The following is a 16260-nucleotide window of genomic DNA, read 5'->3' on the forward strand; positions in this document are numbered from 1 at the left end:
TTCAGGAAACCAGTGTACTGGGGCCAAGCTTGTAACCGATGTAGGGGCAGAGGAGTTCGACCCCTAGCTCAAGAAGTGTAGGGTATTTAAAGGAAAAAAACACACCCACAAGCCAGGGGGAGTGAGGGGAATTCCAACTCAAGTTATTCAGTCAGTTAGGGAGGGGAACATATTCATTTTAGGAATGTAATCTCGGAATGTAATCTTACTGAATCATCTACTGGTCAGCAGGGTGGAGAGCCTTGTGAATTAGTTGGCCTTCATTCCTAGTACTGCCCTCATTGTGGTTCAGTCAGGAGGGGCAAGCTTTGGGAACCAGAGTTAGCCAAGTTCCTGGAACCCAGAGCTCTGAACTGGTATTTTTAGTTTTTCTCAGTTTGCTAGGAGCCTTAAGGAGCTTTTTATATTTTTCATACTTTTCAAGACTATTCTATATGCCCTGTGGACAGCTCAAAAGTATTCTGACCATGACGAGAGTCATGAAAGCTGCTATAAAAAAATTCCTGGAGTCCATGCCCCTCAACCAAAAATGGATACAGAATATGTGGTTCACTAACACAATGGAATACTACTCATCTGTTAAAAATGAGGACATCATGAATTTTCAGGCAAATGGATGGAACTAGAAAATATCCTGAGTGAGGAAATTGATACCCAAAAGAACATGAATGGAACATACTGACTTATAAGTGGATATTAGACATAAAGTACGGGATAGTCAAGATATAGTTCACAGGCTCAAAGAAGCTAAAGAAGGGAGGGCCATGTGAGGATAACAGAAACTAGAAATAAAATAGGAAAATGGAAGAAGGGAACTGAGTGGGAGTGAATGGGGAGGAAAATTGTAAGAGTTAAGATTTAGATGTGAGGAGAGACAGGAGTGAATGCCAGAGGTCAGGAGAAAGAATGGAAATTGGCAGCTTGTAGGGGTGAGGGTGAAGGAGCATCTCTAGGACATGCCTGGGTTTGGGGAAGATCCTAGGAGTCTATGGAGTATCTTTAGCTGAGTCTCCTAGCAGTGGGGATATGGAACCTGAAGTGGTCACTTTCTATCACCAGTCAGGACCCCCAGTGAAGTGATAAGGACACCAACACACCCACCAAACTTTCAACCTAAAATTTATCCTGTGTTCAAGAAATGCAGGGACTAAGATGGATCAGACACAGAGAGAATGGCCAACCAATAACTAGTCCAACCTGAGACCCATCCCCCGGGTAAATATCAATCCCTGATAATATTAATGATACTCTGATATGCTTGCAGATAAGAGCCTAGCATACCTGTCCTTTGAGATGGTCCACCAAGCAGCTGACTGAAATAGATGTAGAGACCCACAGCCAAGTATTGGATGGAACTTCTGTGGTCTTATAGAACAGTTGAAACAAGGATTGAGGGCCCTGGATGGGTAGGAACTCCATAGAAAAACTAATGGTAAACTAACCTGGACCCTTAAGGACTTTGAGAGACTGAATCAAATTATGTAACCAAAGAGCATACATGGGCTGGACTTAGGTCCAAGATCCATTTATAGCAAATGTACAACTTTGTCTTCAAGTGAGTCTCCTAACAATTGGAGTGGGGGTGTCTCTGACTGTGTTGCCTGTCCGTGGATATCATTCTCCTACTGGGGCTGCCTTGTCTAGTCTCAGTGGGAGAGGTTGTGCCTAGTCCTGCTAGGAATCAATGTCCCAGGTTGGGGTGGGCCTGAAGGGTGCTTCCTCTTCTCTGCAGAGAAGGAGCAGGAGTAATGGGTGGAGGCCTTTGCAGGGAAGGACTGGAAGGAGAGGGGTTAAGGGGTCTGTGACCAGGATGTAAAATTATTGAAGAAAACATAACAAAACAAAAAAAATTCTTCAATTTTTCTGAACAAGTCTGAAATCCTGTTAGAAAAATTCTAAAAGCAATTCTTGGATTTTCAGATCAAAATGAAAAAGCGCAAAAAAATTCTAAAAGATAGGTGTTTGCTCTTCAGACAGCCTTCTCTGCATAACTGCTAGAAAACATTCTAAAGGAGGGGTATTAGCTAATGGGATTTCCAACCAAGGTCAGAAATCCAGTTAGAAAAAGAATCTGAAAGAGCTGTGAAAAATTCTAAAAGAATTGTATTTGCTTTCAAAGGATTTTCCAACCAAAATCAGAAATCATGTTAGAAAAAAATATTTTTAATAATTCTTAAGGTATTATTTATATTTTATTGGATATTTTATTTATTTACAATTCAAATGTTATCTCCTTTCCCAATATCACCCCCAGGAAACCCCTATCCCACTCCCACTCCTGCTTCTATGAAAGTGTGCCCCACACACCTACCCACTTCCACCTCCCTGCCCTCACATTCCCCTACACTGGACCTTCACAAGACTAAGTGCCTCATCTCCTACTGATGCCCAACAAGGCCATCCTCTGCTACATATCTTGTTATTCCAAATAAATTTGAGAATTGCTTTTTCTAACTCTATGAAAAATTAAGTTGAAATTTTGATGGGGGTTGCATTAAACCTGTAGATTGCTTTTGGCAACATGACCATTTTTACTGTTACTAATCTTGGCAATACATGAGCATGGGAGGTCTTTCCTTCTGAAATCTCCTTCGATTTCTTCAGAGACTTGAAGGTCGTGTCATACAGAACTTTCATTTGCCTGGTTAGAGTCATACCAAGTTATTTTATATTATTTGTGACTATTGAGAAAGGGGTCATTTCCCTTATTTCTTTCCTGGCCCATTTATCCTTTGAGTATAGGAAGGCTACTGATTTGTTTGAATTAATTTTATATCCAGCCACTTTGCTGAAGTATTTTTTAATCAGGTTTAGGAGTTTTCTGGTGGAACTTTTGGGATCACTTAAGTATACTATCATATCATCTGCAAATAGTGATAGTTGGACTTCTTCCTTTCCAATTTGTAGCCTTTTGATTGTTCTGGCTAGGATTTTGAGTACTATATTAAGTAAGCAGGGAGAGAGTGGGTAGCCTTCTCTAGTCCCTGATTTTAGTGTGATTGCTTCAAGTTTCTCTCCATTTAGTTTGATGTTGACTACTGATTTCCTACAAACTGCTTTTACTATGTTTAGGTATGGGCCATGAATTTTTCATCTTTCCAAGACTTTTATCATGAAGAGGTGTTGAATTTTTTTAAATGTTTTCTCAGCTACTGACATGATCATGTGTGGTTTTCGTTTTCTTTACTTTTCTTTTCTTTTTTCTTTTTGAGTATGTTTATATAGTGGATTACATTGTTGGATTTCTGTATATTGAGCCATTCCTGCATTCCTGGGATAAAGGCTACTTGACCATAATGGATGATTGAATTGATATGTTCTTGAATTTGGTTTGCTATAATTTTATTGAGTAATTTTTGCATCGATATTCGTAAGGGAAATTGATCTGAAGTTCTCTTTATTTGTTGGGTCTTTGTGTGATATAGATAACATTTTATAGATGAAATAAAGATATTAAAGACTTTATAGATTTTAATGAAAATCAAGGCACATCATATTAAAATTTATGTGACACAATGAAAGCAGTGCTAAGAGGAAAACTTATAGCTCTGAGTGCCTACAAAAAGAAACTGGAGAAAGCATACACTAGCAGCTTGACAGCATACCTGAAAGCTCTAGAACAAGAAGCAAATACACCCAAGAGGAGTAGATGGCATGAAATAATCAAACTCAGGGCTGAAATCAACCAAGTAGAAACAAAAAGAACTATACAAAGAATCAACAAAACCAGGAGCTGCTTCTTTGAGAAAAATATTCTTGAAGGGCAGTATTCAATCTCCAGAAATTTCCAGATCTCGATAGAAAAATTCTAATGCAGAACTACTATCATTCTCTGCTAGCTCATCTTGTTGGGGTTCAGGAATCATACTCAAATCATACAAACACTGACTGATCTCAATTAAACAAGAATAGCTTATTGAATGCACATCAAAATAATGAAAATTCAGGACTGCAAAAAGGACTCAGAAGCCTGATCGTGGTACTAGTCTGCTCTCAGTGTAGACTTTTAATAGAAAAAACAAAACAAAACAATACAAAACAGATTCAATATTTAAGGGCAAGCAGTTACGTGATACAATGTTTTTGATTAGCTATAAAAAGTAGTAAGCTAACTTTTAAGCTGACTGGTCTTGAATGAAGTAAGAAGGGTAGTGGATCAGTGAATAATAGGGAAATTTCAGAACATTGTGATAACCAAGTATGAGTATTATAGTCACATTTTTGGCTTATTAGTAGCATTCTTCAGTGTCAGAAACCAAAAGGGATCTCATCTGTAGATGCAGGAAGGACTGCCTGGTGGTCAGCTCTCACTCAAGATATTTTAGACATAATAGTTCATTTTGACCTTTGATTTCATGAGTCCTACATAAAGCTATGTGGAATTTAAGATTAGCAAACCTCAGACAGAACATTCATACAGAACAAAACAGGGTATGTGGTCAGGATATCCTTGCTCTTAGCTAAGTTATGTCTGTGTCAATGACTGGCAAGCATGTTACAGCAACATTATAGAATATCTGGCAAGCATTAAATAAAATGGCTACAGCTATTCTGGAGGTGTGTATCAGACCATAACTTAATATAGACCAAAAGCCCAGATTTTTACTTACATATCAATTCAGTCATTTATTCCAGATTTCCTCTTAACCATCCCAAGAATCAGAATTCCATGACCTTAGCGTCCTGACTCTTCAGAAGAGACAGGAAGCAATTTTTTGTTTTAATATTGCATAAGAATTCAAGTATCTGTCTGCCTTTACAATACAATAAACTTAGCTGGGTGGGATCTTGCCCTGTGATAACTACTCCCTAAATCTCTTTATCTCTTTCCTTTCTATCTTTCTGACAAGCTGGCTCATAGTGCAGCTGCCTCTGCTCCTTTAGATCTGTGACATTCCTTATATAATTCATATTGCATCCTTCTGTTTTGCATAGTTGAGAAATTATATACATTTTTTTTCAAAGTTCTTTCTGCCAGCCTTAAGGGCCATCCCCAAGGTCACAGTTTCACCATTTTGCTGAGACAAAGACACACCCTCACCTTCTGGACTCCTGCTGTCTCTGATTATTATTAATCTTGGCAGAGAGGACTTTCCTTAAAGGAGGAACCTGAAAATATGTACATTATTATACGAACAAACTTTACCTCCTTAGTAGCCATCAACACCTGTGAAGGCTCTGTTCCAAGGGTAGGAAACCAGGTCATGTAGTCCCTTCCATGACCAAGCTGGACTTGGCAACAGGTGCCCAAATACACACCTAATCCACACTGACTAGTGTTCATTGTGTTAGGAGATATTATACATACTCCTCAAGAAGAAAAGTATTTACCAATTTCATCCAACTATCCCTCCTTTAATCTACAACAGCAGCCTAACTGTAAGATATAGTGATACAATACAGCACAAATGTTAGGGGATTTTGGAGTGGAGTTAGGCTCATTCCATTCAATGGAAATTGTACTTGCCATTGTTAATGAAGCCAAGTACCTGAGACTAGATAAGTCATGTGCCTTAGGGGGAAACCTTTTGTTATTATTTTATTAAATTAACATAGCAAATAGCAAAAAAAAAATGACCCCTAATAAAATATTGTTACATTTAGAAGTCATTCTGTTACTTAGACCTCATTAGAGAAGCTTCTCTTTATAGTAGCTAGTAATTAACACAGAGGCCTGCGACTGGATAATGTGTAGTCAGTATGAGGTCTTGGAGCTCTTAACCATAATTGGGATAACTTAATCAAATCATTTACCTCAAGGTTCAATGATCTATGAAGAAGAGGACACACTAAAAATTGTAAGAGCCAGAAGTAGTAGATCACTTCAATGAAGCAGTATCTTTCATACACACCAGGGAAGATGAACATATGAACTCATAGAAACTGTGATGGCCATCAAAGACCTTCACTAACCTGAGCTAGACAAAAATCCAACATAAAGGAAATGGGAAAAAGTACTACCCCTAATCAAAAATCTATTTGAAATTGATACCAGCTAAGAAAGGGAATATAAGGATGAATGGATTGGGTAACTGGAAAGCATCTGAGAAAACTTGATGATGGTGAAAAAAAGGATATACATACCAATACATATATAAATACATATATATGTGTGTGTTACATATGTTTTATATATTGATATTTTAAAATAATAAAAAAAATTAAAGGCATCAAGTAGAGAGAGAAATTTCTTTTCCTTGGACAGAATCAGAGAGCAAGGCAAAGTTTTTTTAATCCTCCTACACTATATTCATAATAATAGGATTTAGTAAATTTTTTCTAGGAGAAGTACAGTTGTGCACAGGATAACAACTAGTTCAATCTCTGGACAATTTTACTTAGCTATATACTTATAATAAAATATATGAGAGTAGTCATATGCTATAACTAAAGCCAACAATACAAAGAGAACGACTTAATTTCTTTTCTTACTCAAAATGTCTTTTACCTTTATTGAAACTTGCAAGAATAAACACCATCTTTACCTTGAATTGTGCCAATATTCCAGTATTTACAGTACATGAGATCAGATGACTAAAATAAAAAATATATCCAATTACACCTTTCATTTCTTTTATGTGTTACACTAGAAGGGGCATACATTCTGCAAAATTTGTATGCATGAATGTTTGAACCATATATATTATAAATATAATACATGCACTGTAGATATTACACAAATGTAAATATGCAAATATAAACAATTCAGCTCACAAATTTATATCACATAAATACAAGATGAAAATATTTATTAACATATGGGCATTTCTTAAAATGTGCTTTTATTGCCAATATTTCTATAACATTCCAAGTATTCCATATCTGCTCCTAAACAATCACATCATCAGATATAAGCACACATGCACACACATACACCAAGTAAACATATGTTTTCTTATAGGATTGACAACTTGGTTAGTGTTCAGGAGTATATTTTTAATGACTCCCATATGGCTTTCTACTAAAATTGACATTATTTCTTTCATCTTCATTAGGTTGTGTGTCATATTATTAAGATCTTCTAATTTATATAAAGAAAATTTCTACCAAACCTAGCTTAAAGATATATTGCCGTTGTGGTATCGAAATCACTAGATTTATATACCAACACAAATAACAGAATCCAAACTCTTCTGTCTAACCACAAACAAACTTGATATGGAAAGAAGGATCTTTACCGCCACCTAGGACCTTTTCTTCAGCTTACTTAACAGTGAAAGACTTAGATGCTTTCTACCTATATGAAAAAAACAAAAAACAAACAAACAAAAAAGACAAATTAAGAATACTTGTTCCAAAGCTTATTTTGATCATGGTAGACATTGGAATAAGGCAAAAACATGAAATAACATACAAACTGATTATAAAGGAGGATTTTAATGGTTGTTACTTTGTTATAGTAGACAAAAAAACCCTCAAAAATATATTGTATAAATATACTGATTTATAATAAAAACGCACATGAAAGGTTGAACAAGACGAGTCAGTGTTTAAAAGAACATAGCTCTTTCATTCAGTTCTAAGCACCTGTATTGGTGTCTTAAATTTTACAACTGCCAATAACTCTGGCTCCAGAGGGAGTCAGTGTCTTTGTTGTCTGTAGACACTGGCACTCATATGCATATGTATATATGTATATATATGGACACATAATAAAAATAAATTTAAAAATTACAAATGCAGCTGGGCGGTGGTGGCACATGCCTATAAGCCCCAGCACCTGGGAAACAGAGGCAGGCAGATTTCTGAGTTTGAGCCCAGTCTGGTCTACAGAGTGAGTTCTAGGATGCCAGGGCTACACAACGAAACCCTATCACAAATAACCAAAAAAATAAAAAATTACAAATACATGTAAATATACTAATAATAGTTGTAGGTTTACCATACAATATTAAACACTACAGAGATGAAGAAGTGAGTCACAGCTGAGACAACCTGTAATGTGAACTGAGTGGAAGCATGCTAATCTGAATCTGATCCCCAGAACCCTCATAGAAAAAAGCTGGTCATGCTAATGTGTGATTGGAATCCCAGTTCTAGGAATACAGACGGAGGATTCCTGGTGTCTGTTGGTTATTCAGCCTAGCGGTATGAGTTTATGTGGGCCAATGAGAGTCCCTGCCTCAAAAATCAAGGAGAATGGCTCCTGATGAATGGCACCCAATGTGATCTTCAAGCCTTTCAAGGCACAAACAGGTACATTTTTATCCTACCAAATACATATATCCACACACATATGCACACATATATATTTGTCTTAGCATATACAATGTTATTCTATTTCCTTCCTTTCAGATTATGGCTGTTGGCATCTACCATTATCAAATGCATTGGTATTTTCTTCTTTCAATGCTAGTTAATTATGAATAGCTTGTGATTTATTTTCTAACTTACAGTTATTTGTATTGTGTATTTGGCTTTAAAAAAAGCTGTTATGAGCACTACTGTACAGAACATTGTAAATACATAAAATATTTTTCTTAGAAAATATAGAGAAATGCAATCAGGTAGATATGCATGAATTGATATATTTAAAAGAACGCTTCATTTAGAAGTTGTTGAGTTTCAAGTGGTGTTCCATGATACATCCTCACACCGTGTTGATATAACCTATTTCATGTTGTTTGTATGTAACTTTTATTGACATGAGTGGTTTTAGACATTTTAATACTTAAATTTTTAGTAACTATGATGAATAGCATTTTACCACATGCATTAGCTCATTGCATTTCTTTTTTTGAAAATATTTATATAACATTAATTTTAGCATATTATTTCCATATAATTTCATGGTTAAGCTATAAAATTCCTTTCTAGATCATCATCCTGGACCTTTCCTATTTCTTCTCTAAGAGTGTGTTTTCATTCACTTGCATGTTTTATTTCGTAAGGGCTGGTTTAAATTTCTTCCGTGGAGTATTAACTAGTTCAAAGATCTCTCCATTTCTCAGAAAACAGAAGGGCAGGTGAGGGCACCCTGCACAAGGTTCACTTTCGATTGATCCTGGAGATATAGAATCTGGTACATTCAAGTTGCCATGGCCTTGGAGCAAGTGCTAACTTCCTAGAACCTCTCAGGAGACACACAGCAGGACAGAGAATCAAAATGCATTTTCTTAGTCATGAATTCCTGAAACAGTATAACCAGTTTAAAGCACTAGTTTATGAATTTGCAATCTATGGCTTTTGTTATTGTACTCATGCATGATATATTTTCAAAACCAAATGCAGTTACTGGAAGAGTTTTCAAAACTCGATACAATTATGTGGAGGTTTATCAGTCTTACTAATCTTACTTTCCTTGCATTTTGAGTAACTAAGATGATAAAGGGCTGCTTAGTTATATCCTGGTAAGTCATTGTGTTTCTGCCTGATTAGCTTCAGAGAAACAAGTCTTCTTATTCTTTTGTATTTTTTTTTCCTTAATCACCAACCCTGTTCTTATACATAGCCTGGTCACAGTTGGGTTTGCCCTTCTTGCCCTCCATGCTGGACTGCTGTGAGGAATTCTAATCAAGGGTTTCTTGAAGAGCTACTCCAAAGTTTCCAGAGTTACTACCAGGGGAGAACACAGCAGAAAGCTTGTTAACTGCCTCTGATTGCTAACAACGTGTGCCCTGAGGGAACAGGGCCAGTTCTGTCTCTGAGTAATGCCTCCAGTCATGCCAAGCTCCTGAGGTGTTTCATTTGATATTAATGGCTGAATCAAAACTTATTTACTGAAAATCTTATTTTAGTCACTTAAAGTTGAGAATTTGAAAAATGAAAATCCACTCTCATACTTCCCCTTGATAATTTTTTTTTTACCAACTTTGGTTGGAAATGTATGGTGAGGACATCATAACAAGTATACACGTTAATATCTATTTTTGATGGCACAGAAATCAGCAGCTAAGTATTCATATACATCTGAATACACTCACAGAGCATGCATATACTTTTACTAATTTTGGCATCAACTTTATACCAGTTTGAAATATGTACTTACATGTTTGTCTGGGCATAAAAATTAACCTATAATAACATGCGTTTACGTATATAACAAAGATTTAACACTGAAAATCATAGCACTTGTTGCAGAAATCAGTGACTTTAGTTATTACACATTTTGGCATAGTGAGTTCTTAAAGCCATTTGTTGTCATAGTACATAGCATATTTGACAATTTATAGCCCGTGCCAAGCTTATCTCTTCCCTGTGCAGATGACTTATGGAAAAGTGAAGACTTTTCTCTAACAAATCTTTTTCTGGTCAGCTAACAAGTCAGAGGCAGAATGGAGTTTTATCTTTGCCCTCAGTCCACGCTCAGACTCAGGCTCTGATGCTAATGAGCCCGCCATTGGCCATAGTTCAGCATAAAGATCCAGCGAGGTAAGCAGAGAATTTCTGAAGAGGGCGATATGTGAATATGTGATTTTTGTAGGCAGCAGATAACATTTAAGTTGGCAAAATCCTATATTTTTAGCAACAACAATGTAACAGTATCTAAGATAGTTCATTTTAGCTAAGCTCCAGAAAGTTTTTGTTTGCCCTGTTCTTTTTTTTTTTTTTTTTTAAGTATATTTGGAATTGTTGCCCATTGATTGGTCACTAAGTACTATAACTCTGTTACTTTACATTTGTAAACTACATTCAGGTAGGGAATATAATTTAGTCAACTTTAAGCTTTTTATCTCTTATTATGGAAGCAACAAGCTCCAATAAATCATGTAGTAACTACAGTGTAGTTTTAAATTCTACATACGTAACATGAAGTTATTAATTTAAACATATTTATAAAACCACATTTATAATTCTAATTGCAGTCTGTTTGTACTTACTATATATAATTGAAATAGTGAGAGCTGGATCTGTAGTATTTTGTCTGTTGGAAGCAGATAGTATCATTACTTAGTGGTTACTAGAACTGGCCATACAAACATAGCAAATCAGCTGAAGTTTCTGTATCTATTTTGTCATATGTCAAGAAACAGTAACTGCTAAAATATGTTATTGAGAATGTTTAGATGAATAGCACCATAATGGGGAAAGTCTGCTGTGGTGAGACTGGGTAACTGAAGAGTGGGCCTTATCAGGTTGGTGACAATACACATATTGACTTAAATTGTCAACTAGAGAATGAAACTGCAGACATTTGGTGGGATGGGTGTTAAGAACTATCAGAAATGTGTTGTATCTGCTTGGGACAAAGTGGGTGAGAAACTAAAGAGGTAGAAGATGGGTGTTTCAGCATGAGAGTGATGCATTCTATGAGTGGGGCTTCCCAAATGACTCCCCAAAAGGCTATCAGAAATTATTCTTAATTAGAGATAGTTCTATCAGTCCTACCACATTAAGAACACAAAACTAAGTGTTGTGGTTGTTTTATATTGGGATATTAAGGGAAATATTTGTAGATTTAGAGACCATAGTCAATGATTTCTTTTTTCTACAAGTTTTGCAAACCTAAAAATAAGTTAGAATCATTAGATATCATAACTTTGGGTTGCTGGGCATATACAGCAAAGGTCTTGAAGCAAGTCTTGATCAGGAAACTGTTAGTCCTGATAAGTAATCCGTTTAGCAAGTTCATTCTCTTATCTTCTAGAAGCAGGTATGTCCTAAAGCAAATAGCTAAATCAGTTTTGCTAGGTTTTGACAGAGTTTAACACAAGGACAGAAAATTATCTCATTTTCTTTTTCCATGACTGGAAAAAAAATAAATTTTAATTGATATGTGTGTGTGTGTGTGAAAAATACACTGAGATAACATTAGATATTTATTGTATTATTTAATTTTTTATCACTGTGATAAAACCATGACTGAAAGTCTATAGAATTGTTTCCTTGGTTGTGGAGGTATTGCAGTAGACTGCTGAAGCAGAAAACAGAGCTGACATCATCAATAACATATACAAAGCAAATGATAGTATTGAAATTGCCATGAAGTTATGACCTACTTCCTATAGACAGGTCATATCTTGGCATACCCCTCACCCCAAAAAATTCCACCATCTGGCCAGCAAGTATTCGAACATATGAGACTGTAGAAGTGTTTCTCATTCAAACTACCAACCCCAATTATCATTCCTCTAGTTATTCCTGGGAGTTCTTAATACTGCATATCAGCAAAGCAAATTTAACTTCACTTAAAATAAAGGTTTGTGGCAGATTACAATAACCTGGTACATTTTCCTAGTTGTCTTTGCTTGTGGTCCAACATACACAAAGGTATTTAACTGGCAAAAATAACTAAGATCAGTAAGGCACTAAAGACAGTAATGATCCAGGATCTCAAACATGTTTTTTGACACTTCCCTGCTGTTGCCTTAGTTTTAAATATTAATCACAGCTGGGGGAAATATTTCATTAAGCCTTTTAAGCATTATAAAAGTAATTCTCTTCTGAGTCATTTTTCTTTTCTGCTTGTTTGTATTTGTCTTGAGGCAGGTCTCATTTTGAAGCCCAGACTGTCCTAGACCTTACTATGGAGTTAATGTGTGTGGTTTTTTTATTCACAATTACTTCATATGCTTCTAGAATATACACTACAAGAATATTCTTTAACAAAATAAATATGTATTCTCCTAAATTCAGAAAAACAATAACTATATATTATTTTATTCTGAAAATAAAAATCTAGATTTGTTCATTTTCCCTCTACAATTTCCTATAGAATAGTAATTCTATAAAGAGTACTCTTTTCAGGATAGTAAGGATTCAATACAGAAATAATTTAAAGTTAGAATATTCTGAGATAAAGTGACTGCTTTGGGTATAATGACTACATGCATGAGCAGCGCGCTTATAGGAAATAAGAGTTGTCAACTCTCAGAGTTGAATAAGGATTTCCCATATGGATAGAGTAGATCAGAGGATTTGCAACACTATTACATTTCTAAAATCTATGAAACAACTCTAAACACAAGAACTATCTCCAAAATCTCATTAGTAAAAGGATTCAGAGGGCAAGGGACCAAAAAGACACTGAGATGGACAATGAGATGTAAAGTGTTTATTAGAAAAGGTGGTGAATTTATGTAGATTGATAAGAATGGAACAGGACTCCAAGGAGAGTTCAGGACCCAGCATCATAGACAGGAAGTATGATTGGATCTCTGAAGAGGATTCTGAGACCATATGACAGAAGTAGGTTCTCTTCTCATACTCTTCTGAGTATGGAAAACAGTTCACAGCCTCTCATTCCCCTGTAGGAGGCAGTAATGGAGTACAGACAAGAAAGCATGGTCCATCAATAGACCCTTTGATGTAAATTGGTTTTTCCAGGTGAGAGATCCTGGCCCTACAAAAATTTGTTATCTGAAACCATATAGTCAATGTCTCAGTAAAACTGTTGTAGCTTTGTATCTGTGAGAAGAAAAAGTCAGCTGTAGATATGGTGGCTCAAGAGCAACATTTATATTCTAACGATATTCTTACAGATTGATGGTATGATAATTTAAAAGATAGTTTCATACAGATAAAATTGCCTTAAAATTTGCCTTAGGTAAAAAAAAAATTGCCCTAGTTTTGTCCAACTTTACCCTTTATTTTGTCTATAGACTTTTAATTTCTGAGCTCAGAAAACTTTCATTAGAGGGAAATAGTAGGGCTTGAGGAAGAGTATCAATAATAGAGAATAGAGGACCAAGAAGAGGTGGTGGGAGACTAGAACAAAGGAAACAAAAGTATACTGACATACATATGTGAAAATACAATTATTAAACATGTTGTTTAGTATCCTTAATTCAAAAATAATAAATTACCATAATAACAGCAAAACAACCCTGTTTAATATTGTCTTCTCTTAGAAATACAACCTTTTAAAAAGTCCTGCCAGAAATTGAATGAATATTGCATTTTAAATAAGAGATGCCTCCCATATATTCATTCATTTGAACATTTGCTCTGCAGGTGGTAGCTGTGTTTAGAGTGATTATGGAACTATTATGATGCTAAGCCTTGCCAAAGGAAGTATCTTTCTAGGGACAGGCTTTGTCATCTTCTTGTGCCTTCTGCTTCTTGTATGTGAGCAAGCCGCTTCTTATTTGGCCACCCTTCTGCTGTGCCTTTCCTGCCCTCATGGACTATAAACTGCAGAAACCATCAGCCAAAATTAACTCTTTCTTCCTTATTTAATCTTGATCAGTAACAAAAGTCTTGGACACTTTCTTGCTTTTCCTTCTTACAAAAATCAATCCTTTCAAAATTCAAGAAATAAGGAAGGGCTTGTACCTCAGGCTAATGGCACACTGTCCTTAGTTTGAAACTAACTTAAGTGGGTACTCATTGCCCAAGTTTTAAAAATATCTCCAGTCAATATTCAAACATTACTTCCTATCATTTTCTTTGCAGCTAGGTTAGCCTTCTAGCCCCTTGTTTTATCATCTCATAAAATAAAGCTATAATTCAAGGCTCATTCATTATTCACCCACTAACTTGGCATAAAGTATTTTTGAAGAGGTGCTAAGGAAGTACTTGAAGAAGTGTGCTGCTTTCTCCAGACATCACAATCAGAAGATATGATCACCATTTTTAAATGAAGATTAAAAGAATTTATTTTCTGAAAATTGTGGAGAGGTATATCTTACAAAAGAGTTTCCCTGAGTAATCTCACTAAAGAAGGGTTTGGATATGACTATAGGAATGGCCTTTGAAGACACAAAGTGAGGAAGCAGTAATATTTCACAGATGTGACTGAAATCAGTTTTAAGAATAAGCAGAAGTTTCTAGAAGCTTTATGAGCATGATGTCAACGATTTTGACTTTTCTTTCCTAGATGATTAGAAGCTGTTGAAATGCTTTAAATAAGACAGAAATGTAACTTGGTTATATTATGGTAGTTTTCAAATATTTCAATGCTTCCTATACAACCTGGACTGGAAGTTCTTGAGGAATGAATGCAGCAACTTGATATGAGCATAGCCTCTAAATCAACACTTAGAATAAGTGGCTCGTGAAAAGGAAATGAAAAAGAAACCACATGAGGTCTTGTGCACAGGAGCATCTGTCCTGATTCAGAGCAGCCTTAGAAAGAGTGACTCATGGAATGAATGATCCACAATCGTTCAAAATTATATGAGCCTATGCACTCTTTAGTAAAACCTTGACATTTCTGGGGATCTAGATACATAATCACATCAACAAGTTAACTAATTAATCCACTTTATATGTATATGTCAGCAGTATACAAATATGCATTTCCATGCATGCATATATTCTGGCAAGAGGGTAAAAGTTGATATAAGTTGATCTTATATCTCAATCCACCTTATATTTTGAGACTGGACCCTTCACTGAACTCAGGGACAAGAATTAGACCTTGAGATCCTCTCACTCTTCCTCACATCACTGACCCTAAACTTTGTTTTTGAATTAATGCTAGGGATCCAAATTATGGTTTGCATGTCTGGTCAGCAAAAGCAATTTACCCACTGAGTGTCACTGGCCCATTGAAAGGGAAACAATTAGGAGGTACAGCCTTGTTGGGAGAGATGAAGCCTTGGTGGAGAAAGCTTGTCACTTGTGTGGGTGGGCTTTGAGGGCTCCTAGTGTTCAAGTTCTACTCAGTGTGTGACAGAGAGAAAAGTTTCCTCCTTGCTGCCTCTGGATCAGGATTTAGAATGCTTATTTTCTTCAGCACCATATCTGAATCCAGTATGTCATGCTTCCCACATTGATGATAATGGACTGAACCTCTAAAATGCATGTGAGTCTCCTTGGTCATGGTATTTCTTCCCAACAATGGAAATTCTAAGTCAGAAGTTGGTACCAGGAATGGAGCATTTCTGTGATAGGCCTGATGATGACATTTGTTTGAAGGAATGTGGATTTCGGGACTTTGAATTTAGAAAGCTATGGAATTAATATTTTAAATGGGGCTTGATGGGCCATCCTAGTAAGAATATGGAAGACATTGGTATTGACGATTATTTGAATTCTGGGGACCTAGTTCAATAAGTTTCAGAGGATAAGAATATTAGTATGTGGCCTAGAGACTCGTGTGTGTTCGTGTGTGTGTGTGTGTGTGTGTGTGTGTGTGTTATTGGTGAAGAATGTGGCTGCTTTTGCCCTTGTCTGCCTGAGGCTAAGGTGAAGAGTTGTAAATTAGTTCCTTTGACAAGGGAAGTCTCACAAAAGCCTGGTTTAGACTATTCTTCCCTATGGCTCACTCTTATGAAGAGAGTTTGATCAAGTATAGCAAGCTTAAAAAGGAAAAATAAAAAATATATGGCTCAAGTAGTAAAAGGGCACTAGGAAGTGAAATGAGGCTAAATCTTA

The 16260-nt window shown here is 36.0% G+C and overlaps 1 non-coding gene across 1 annotated transcript; it reads right to left on the bottom strand.

The window, feature by feature from the left end:
• Positions 1–2027: 2027 nt before the first annotated feature.
• On the bottom strand, positions 2028–2092 carry LOC116100123. Its single transcript, XR_004122477.1, has one exon. It is a non-coding gene; the product is annotated as a U7 small nuclear RNA (small nuclear RNA).
• Between the last annotated feature and the right edge of the window lie 14168 nt (positions 2093–16260).

This window comes from Mastomys coucha, unplaced genomic scaffold, assembly GCF_008632895.1.
Source record: "Mastomys coucha isolate ucsf_1 unplaced genomic scaffold, UCSF_Mcou_1 pScaffold20, whole genome shotgun sequence".
NCBI classification, from domain to species: domain Eukaryota; kingdom Metazoa; phylum Chordata; class Mammalia; order Rodentia; family Muridae; genus Mastomys; species Mastomys coucha.